Source organism: Hippopotamus amphibius, chromosome 7, assembly GCF_030028045.1.
Source record: "Hippopotamus amphibius kiboko isolate mHipAmp2 chromosome 7, mHipAmp2.hap2, whole genome shotgun sequence".
Taxonomy (NCBI): domain Eukaryota; kingdom Metazoa; phylum Chordata; class Mammalia; order Artiodactyla; family Hippopotamidae; genus Hippopotamus; species Hippopotamus amphibius.
This window is the reverse complement of record NC_080192.1, coordinates 803,956-813,252: the sequence shown is the minus strand read 5'-3', so window position 1 is coordinate 813,252 and position 9,297 is coordinate 803,956.

Genomic DNA, 9,297 nt, shown 5'->3' with positions numbered 1-9,297 from the left:
GGCATTTTTCTGAAGAAAGCCAAAACACTAATACACTAATTTGAAAAGGTATACGTACCCTGGTGTTCACAGCAACGTTATTTACAACAGTCAGGAGGTGGAAGCAGCCAGTGTCCGTCAGCGGATGAATGGAGAGAGAAGATGTGGTGTATTTGTACACACAACGGAATATTACTCAGCCGTGAAGAGATCTTGCCGTTTGCAGCAATACAGATCGACCTGGAGCCTATTATACGAAGCGAAGGAAGTCGGACAAAGACAAAAACACCACGTGATCTCACGCAAACGTGGAATCTAAAAACAAACAAAATGAGACAGGAACACACTCACAGACGCAGAGAGTCAGCTGTGGTTTCCAGAAGGGAGAGGGGGAGGGGTGAGACGGGGGAGGGGCCGCGAGTCTCCGGGATGTCACCTGCGGCGTAGGGCGTGTGATCGGTGATACTGTAAAAGCCCTGTGGCGACAGGTGGTGACTGGACTTGTGCCCACCTTGTGATGTATAAAAACATCGCATCACTGTGTCGTGCACCCGCGTTGTGCCTCAGTGATACTTCAGTGCAGAAAACAGTGTCAGCGTCACGGTGCAAGAGGCTCTGGGAAGACGCGGAGGAGGAAGCACCAGGCCTGCGTGTCACTCCCAGAGCAGCCGTGGCAGGATCTCTCTGCTGTGACTGCTGGGGGCTCTGGAGAATACGGGAGGCTCGCAGCCTCCAAGGGGAGACTTGGAGGGTAAATGACAGTCACCTCTGGGCAGTCTGGGCTCTCAGCACAGCAGCAGTCCCCATCCCCGGCCCCGGCCACCTGGCAGGCAGGTGTGCGCGTGTCCTGGAGCATCTTGCGCACAGCGTGCAGGAGCCAGGGCGGGGAAGAAAGGATGCTGTCCTCCAGGCACGGGGCATCTGCGCTCTGATCGCTGGTGGTTCCTCCTGATGACAGAGAGGCAGCCGCCACTGTTCTTGTACCCTTCCCCCTCTTCTGAAGTGTCCTCCAGGGGCTTTAAAGGGCCGGAGCCCTTTTTTATTCCCCTGCATTTTTTTGCCCTCCCCCTTTCAGGAGCCAGTTAAAGACTAGGACATATAAAAATAATTGCATACATGGAGAGAATTTGAAAGTGACTGCTTGTGCCCAGGGAAGGGCTCAGAAAAGACTTAAGAAGACAGGAGGGTCACACTTCTGGCCTACCCTTGGCACAAAGACAGCCTGCAACAATCCAGAACAGAAGCATAAAGCGAGGGGAGAGGAGGACCCTGGTTCCCAGAGTCAACCAGATTGTTAGACTGAAACGTCCGGTGCACAACAGAAAGATCACAGTGCGTACAAAGAAGCAGGAAAGTGTGGTCTACCCAAAGGAAAAAAGTAATTCAGCAGTCTGTCCCTGAAAAAAAACCTGATGGTGGATATACTGGACAGAGACTTTAAAACAGCAGTCTTAAAGATGCTCAAAGAACTAAAGAAGACATGGGGAAAGTCAAGAAAATAACATATGAAAAAAAAAATGGAAATGTCAATAAAAAGATAGAAAACCTAAAAAGAAACCAAAAAGAAATTTGGAGCTGAAAACTGAAATGGAAATTTCACTAGAAGGACTCAAAGGCAGATTCAAGCAGAATGAAGAAAGAACCAACAAGTGTGACTACAGCACAATGGAAATCATCAGGTCTGAGAAGCAGACAGAAGCCTGAAGAAGACTGGACAGAGCTAAGGGACATACGGGTCACCACTCAGCAGGCCAGCACATGCACCGTGGGAATCCCAGAGGCAGAACGGAAGGCCTGGGGCAGCGGAGCTGTGGAGATTCAGCAGCTGACAACGGCCCAAATCTGATGAAAGACATGAACATGAACACCCAGGAAGCTCACTGAACTTCAAGTAAGAGGAACTCAGACCCACACTGAGACACATTATATAGTCAAACTGTCAAGAGACAGAGAGCTTGAAAGCATCAAGAGAAGTGACTCACCACATACAAGGATCATCAGTAAGACAGCAGCAGATTTCTCACCAGAAACCCTGGCGCCCAGAAGACAGTGGGGTGATATATTCAAAGTGCTAAATGAAAAAGGGAATCAGGAATTTTATGTCCGGCCAAATGAGCCTTCAAAGATGAGTGAGGGATGTCCTTGCAGGTCCAGTGGTTAGGATTCCACGCTTCCCCTGCAGGGGGCACAGGTTTGATGCCTGGTCGGGAACTAAGATCCTGCATGCCGCGTGGCACAGCCAAAAAAAAAAAAAAATGAGGGAGAAATTGAGACAATCCCAGATCAGCAAAAGCTGGGGGAGTTTGTGGCCACTAGACCCGCCCTGCAGGTGAAGTGAAGGACAGCAGAGAGTGACTCAAAGCCACGTCAAGAAATAAAGTGTTTAGAGAAGGTAAATGTATATGCAGTTATAAAGCCTCGTATTAGTGTAAAGATGAGTTGTAACTCCACTTTTTTTTCCTTCGTATATATTTTTATACTATGTATATGTATGGACTTCCAGTTTTGAGTCCTGCATGGAAGGAGCTCGGAAATTGCAGCTCCATCCCGACAAGTAACAAGCAGAACAACCTGAAAAGTCAGCAGTGCTTCTGGGACCTGTAAGAGAAGGGAAGACACAGGTCAGACTGATGCCCCCAGGACTGGGGAGACAGGCAAGTACAGTGAAACATGGCTTCTCGGAGTAGAAAGTCGGGAGTGCCAACTGGCCTGGGAGCCAGTTCTGGGGCAGCAAAACTTGCAGTGCAATTGATGAATTTCTGGAGGCTCAAAGCCTTTGAGAGTTAAAAACTGCAGGGGGACCCAGTCGTAAAGGAGCCCCCACACTACTGTGAGACTTACCCCTGGAGCATGACCAGGTTCCCAAGTGACTATCAGGGCAAAGTCCCCTCCAGCTTTCCGCAGGGGAGGGAAGGAGCCGTCCCCTGGCGTGCCAGAGTGCTCTGCTCTCCTCAGCAGGGCCGCCTCAAGGAAGGCTTGTTAGCCTGGCCCGCTGGGGTGTTACCAGAGCCTGACCGACAGGGACAGGAGGAGCCCAGCTCCAGCCTCCTCTGGGCAGCCTGTCCCCACCAAAGGGAGATAAGAAACAGGAACACTTGTGAAGTTCACAGCTCAGAGGCACGGCTCAGTAAAGGACTGAGGCCTGATCACAGGACCACAGAAGGTCCACACCCCACCTCCACATTGCTAAGGCCTACTTATAGCAGTTCCTTTTAACTGGTGCATCATGTCTGTCAAGACAACATTACAATGCACGTCAAAAGGCAAAAAACACAATTGGAAGAGAAAGAGCCAGCATCAGAACCAGACGTGGCGGGGATGCTGGGAATTATGAGACTGGGAATTTAAGCAGCTGTGATTAATATGCTAAGGGCTCTCATGGACAAAGTAGACAACACGCAAGGTCAGAAGGGCAACGCAAGCAGAGAGATGGAAATGCTAAGGAAGAAGCAAAAAGTAATGCTAGAAATAAAAACACTGTAGCAGAAACAAAGTCTTTGATGGGCTTAGTGGACTGGACATGACGGAGGCAAGAACCTCTGAGCTAAAGAATGTCTCAAGAGAATCCTCGAAAAGCAAAAAAGCAGGGAGAACAAAGACTGGAAGAAACAATGTCCGAGGTCTGTGGGACAATCGCATACGGTGTAACTCGTGTAATAGGGATGTCGGAAGGAGTGAAAGAGGAAGAATCAGAAGATGTAAGAGGACGGCAGTTTCCCCAGCTGAATGTCAGACACCAAAGCACAGAACAGGAAGCTCAGAGAACAGCAAGCAGGATAAATGCCAATAAATCAATAAATACAATAAAACAGGAACTACACCTTTACATGTCATTTTTAAACTAAAGAAAATCAAAGACAAATCAAAAACCTTGAAAAAGCCGGCAGGGTGGGGTAAGAGGGAGTACCTTACCTACAAAATAACAAAGATAAGAATTACATCTGATTTCTCAGATCATGCAAGCAAGAAAAAAGTGGGCTGAAATGGTTAAAGTGTTGAGAGAAAAACCCCACCAACCTAGAAGTCTGTACCTTTTGAAATAATTCTTTAAAATGAAAGAGAAATAAAGACCTTCTCAGAAGAACAAAAGTTGAGGGAATTTGTGGCCAGTGATCTGCCTTGCAGGAACTGTTGAGGGAAGTTCTTTAGAGAGAAGGGAAATGATGCAGGTCAGAAACTTGGATCTACACAAAATAAGGAAGAGCTTCAAAGAAGGAATACAGTAACTTTTAATTTCTTAGTTGATCTAGGAATTAACAATTTGTCCGAAATAATGATACCAACAATCTTCAATTCTGTGTGCTTAAGTATGAGTGTGTGTGTATATATATATACATATGTGTGTGTGTGTATAAGATATATGTGAAATGAATGCCAACAGTGACACAGGTGATCAGAGGGAGGAATTGCTAAGTCTCACACCACACGTGAAGTAGCACAGTATTCAGTAATTTGGAAACTGACTTGGATTAGCTGTAGATACATAATATATTACAAACTCGAGGGCAACCACTAAGAAAAATGAGGCACAGAAGTACAACCCATATGCTAAAAAGGAGAGAATATGGTATCACATAAAATGCGCAATTAAAAGGTTGTCAGAGTAGATGAAAAAAACAAGACCCAACTGTATGTTGTCGACAACAAATCTGCTTCGAGTATAAAGACCCACAGAGATGAAAGTAAATGGGGGGCGGCAGTATACCGTGATTGCTCTGCTCGGAAGAAAGCAGGAGGGGCCATACTTCAGACAGATAAATAACGACAAAGGCGTCAGTTCTCCAAGAAGACGTAATAATCCATGTGTATATGCCTAACAGTGTGTCAGGGTATATGAGGCAAAAACTAATAGGGTTACAAAGAGAAGCAGACGAGTCACCATCATAATTGGAGACTTCCACAGCCCTCTCTCAGAAGTGGTCAGATCCAGCAGACAGAAAATCAGTGAGGACAGAGTTGAACTCAGCAGCACCGCTGATCAGCTGGACATGTGTAGACTACTTTGTCCAACAGCAATAGAATACTCACACTCTCCAGCTTACACAGAACATTCACCAGAATACATCACATTCTCTCCATAAAGCATACCTTAAATTTAAAAGAATAAAACTCACATAATGTCTGCTCTCAGGCCACAGTGGAATTAAACTAGAAATTGGTAACAGAAAGATAACAGGAAAACACATGGAAATTCAAAACAACACACTTCTAACTAACACGTGGGTCAAAGAAGAGATTTCAAGAGAAATTTAAAAATAATTGTAGCTAGGGCTTCTCAGGTGGCACAGTGGTTAAGAATCTGCCTGCCAGTGCAGGGGACACGGGTTCAATCTCTGGGCCAGGAAGATCCCACATGCCACGGAGCAGCTAAGCCCGTGCGCCACAACTACTGAGCCTGCACTCTAGAGTCTGCAAGCCACAACTGTGGAGCCCATGTGCCACAACTACTGAAGCCTGTGCATCTAGAGCCTGTGCTCCGCAACAAGAGAAGCCACTGCAGTGAGAAGCCCACACACCACAACCAAGAGTAGCCCCCACTCTCTGCAACTAGAGAAAACCTGCGCACAGCAGTGAAGACCCAACACACCCTAAATGAATAAATGAATAATAATTGTAACTAAATGAAAACGAAGACACAACTTACCAAAATTTGTTGGATACAGTAAAAGTCATGCTTAGGGGAAAATTTAATGCATGTATTGCATTACAGCATTCAATGCATATGTTACAAAAGAAGAAAGATCTAAATCAGTAATCTAAGTTTCCACCTTAAGGAACCAGAACTCCAACATAAGCAGAAGAAAAGAAATAATAAGAATCAGAGTGGAAATCAATTAATTTGAAAACAGAAAATGAATAGAGAAAATGAAAGTGAAAGCTGGTTCTTTGAAAAGATTAATAAAATGGATAAGCTTCTAGTCAGACTGAGAAAAAAAGAAATGACACCAGTTACTAATAACAAATGAAAGAGGAGTCACCACGGCAGCCCATGGACGTCAGAAAGATGATAAAAGGATACTGTGAGCAACTCTGTGCTCACAAATGTGATAACCTCGATAACGTGGGCCAATTTCTTGAAAGACACAATCAGCCGAAAGTCACACGAGAAATAGACTATCTGAATAGTCCTCTACCAGTGAAGGAAATTGAGTCAAGAATTCATAACCTGGGCTTCCCTGGTGGTGCAGTGGTAAAGAATCCGCCTGCCAATGCAGGGGACACGACTTCGAGCCCTGAGCTGGAAGATCCCACATGCCGCGGAGCAACGAAGCCCGTGCGCCACAGCTACTGAGCCTGTGGTCTAGAGCCCGTGCGCCACAACTATTGAGCCTGTGCTCTAGAGCCCGTGAGCCACAACTATTGAGCCCATGTGCCACAACTACTGAAGCCCACGCACCTAGGACCCGTGCCCCACAACAAGAGAAGCCACTATAATGCGGAGCCCGCGCACCACAATGAAGGGCAGCCCCCACTCTCAGCAACTAGAGAAAGCCCGTGTGCAGCAGCAAAGACCCAATGCAGCCAATAAATAAATTAAAATAAATTAATTAATTAATTTTAAAAAATTCATAACCTGACTTTCCCTGGTGGTGCAGTGGTTAAGAATCTGCCTGCCAATGCAGGGGACACAGGTTCCATCCCTGGTCAGGGAAGATCCCACATGCTGTGGAGCAACTAGGCCCACAAGCCACAACTACTGAGCCAACGCACCTAGAGTCCACGCTCCGCAGCAAGAGAAGCCACCGCAATGAGAAGCCTGCACACCGCAGCGAAGAGTAGCCTCTGCTCTCCACAACTGGAGAAAGCCCGTGCAGCCACAAAGACCCAACGCAGCTTTAAAAAAAGACAAAAATTAATAACCTTCCAAAACAGAGAGCACCAGGACCAGATGAGTTCACTGGTGAATTCTATCAAACATTTAAGGAGAAATTATACGAAGTTTCTACAGTCTCTTCCAGAGGATAGAAGCCAAGGGTATCCTTCCTAACTCTATGAGGCCAGTATCACCCTGATATCAAACCAGACAAAAACATTACAAGAAGAGAAAACTGCAGGCCCATATCCCTTAAAGAAACCATAAAACTCCTTGAAGATAACATAGGAGAAAATCTAGATGGACTTGGGGTGGTGACGACACTTTAGCTATGACACAGAGGCACGATCACGACAGAGACAGTAGCTAGGCTTGTTACAGCGAGGAGCCTCTGCTCTGTGAGGACGCTGTCAGGAGCGTGCGGAGACAGCCACAGACGGGAGACCACCTCTGCAAAGACACGTCTGATAAAGGGCTGTCACTCGGGATATACGAAGAACTCTCAAAACTCAACAGTAAGGAAACAAGCAACCTGACTGGAAAATGGGCTTGAAGACCTTAACAGGCTCCTCACCAAAGAAGACATATAGATGCCAAATAATATGAAAAGATGGTCGGTCCCCATCACGAGTCATCAGGAAAATGCAAATAAAGCAAGGTACCACTACACACCTACTACCATGGCCAAAATCCTGAACACGGACAACGCCGAGTGCCGGCAAGGGTGTGGAGCGGCAGGAGCTCGCACCGTTGCTGCTGCCAAGTGCCACACGGTGCAGCCACTTTGGAGGACAGTTTGGGGGATCCTTACAAAGCTAGACATACTCTTACCGTACAATCCCGCAATCATGCTCCTCGGTATTTACCCAAAGGAGTTGGAAACATGTTCACACAAAAATCTGCACTCAGATGTTTATAGCAGCTTCATTCACAGTTGCCAAAACTTAAAATGTGCAAGTTCAGTTTGTGACTCAAATCTCAGAGGCCAAGATGTACCTTTAATAAAGTTCATTTGGAAAAAGATAAAATTAGGCCCACCCCTCACACTGCACACCCTGGTCAGGAAACGAGATCTCACAGGCCACAACTGAGAGTTCACATGCCGCAACGAAAGATGCAGCATGCCACAACTAAGACCTGGTGCAGCCTAAATAAATAAATACTTAAAAAAAAAAAAGGTAAATCCAAAATGCAGTCTACACGCAAAAATGAAAATATACACGTGCTGAAAGAAGGCAGAGCTGAGCGCCTGAGTGTGGGGAAGCTTCCCAAACAGGAGCAGCTAAAGAAAAACTGATAAACATGAAAGCATACAATTGACAAAAATTCTGCATGAGGAAAGGACTTCCGAAGCAGATTCAAAAGACAAAGGGCAAACGGGGAGAAATTATTTGCAATACATATTGGATATAAAAGGCAAGTACCCCATTAATTGAAGAATTTTTACAATGTGAGGGGGAAACGACAAAAAATACAACGGAAAATGGATAAAATATGCACTTTACAAAACCACATGGCCCTTAAGCCCATGAAGACGTTCAGCTCCACCCGTAGGGATATGAAGGTTAAAGCTGTACGGAGATCCCACTGCTCACCCAGCAGACTGGCAAGTTGCAAAGGGTAACATGCCTCTGGGCCCTGTGGACATGCAAAATGTGCCACCCTCGTGGAGGGAGGTTTGGCAATACCTAGCACTCCCACTTCCAGGAATTTGCCCCAAAGATATACCTCGAACAATGTGAAAATACAAAGGCATAAAGTCATTCTTTGTAGCATGATTTGAAGTTGCAGAATATGGACAACCACCTAAACGCCCGGGCACAGGGGCCTGACTGAGTACATCATCGCACGTCCATGCAGTGAAGTGCTGTGAGCTCCCAAAGATGGGAGAAGTCCTCATGAATAGAGGGAGTGGTTTCTAGGAGATGGCCCAGGAAGGGTGAAAAAAAGCAGAGAGTGTATAGAATGCGGCTGCCTTTGGGAAGGATGAAGGGAAATAAAGAATATGTGTATTTGCCGGTCTTTACAAAAAGAAACACATGAAGGATAAAGCAGAAAACAAGGACATTAGCTACAAAACAAGGGGGCGGAGGTATGGGAGGGAGGGAGCACCTGGCCTGAGCGCACCTGCAGGAACAGTGTGGATGTCCAGATGAGAGCGTGGTCCTGCTCTACTAATTAAACAGGAAGGGGAGTTGGACCCTAGAACCCAAAGCAAATGAAAAGGAATCGAAAGAAAACGTAACCCACTGAGCTGGGTAACCCAAGGGACTGCTTCGGGCAGTACTGACAGTCGTGGGCCAGGGGGACGTGCGCAAACTCTGCAACATGTTTGTCCACAAAGCGACCCTGAAACGGTTTAGCATCTTGAGCAATCACACTTGACGTGTGAACAATATGGGTTTGAACCACACGGTCCACTCTTACGTGGATTTTTTTCAATACATTGGAAACGGTTTTGGAGATTTTCAAGTTTCAAAAAACTCGCAGATGAACCATGTAGC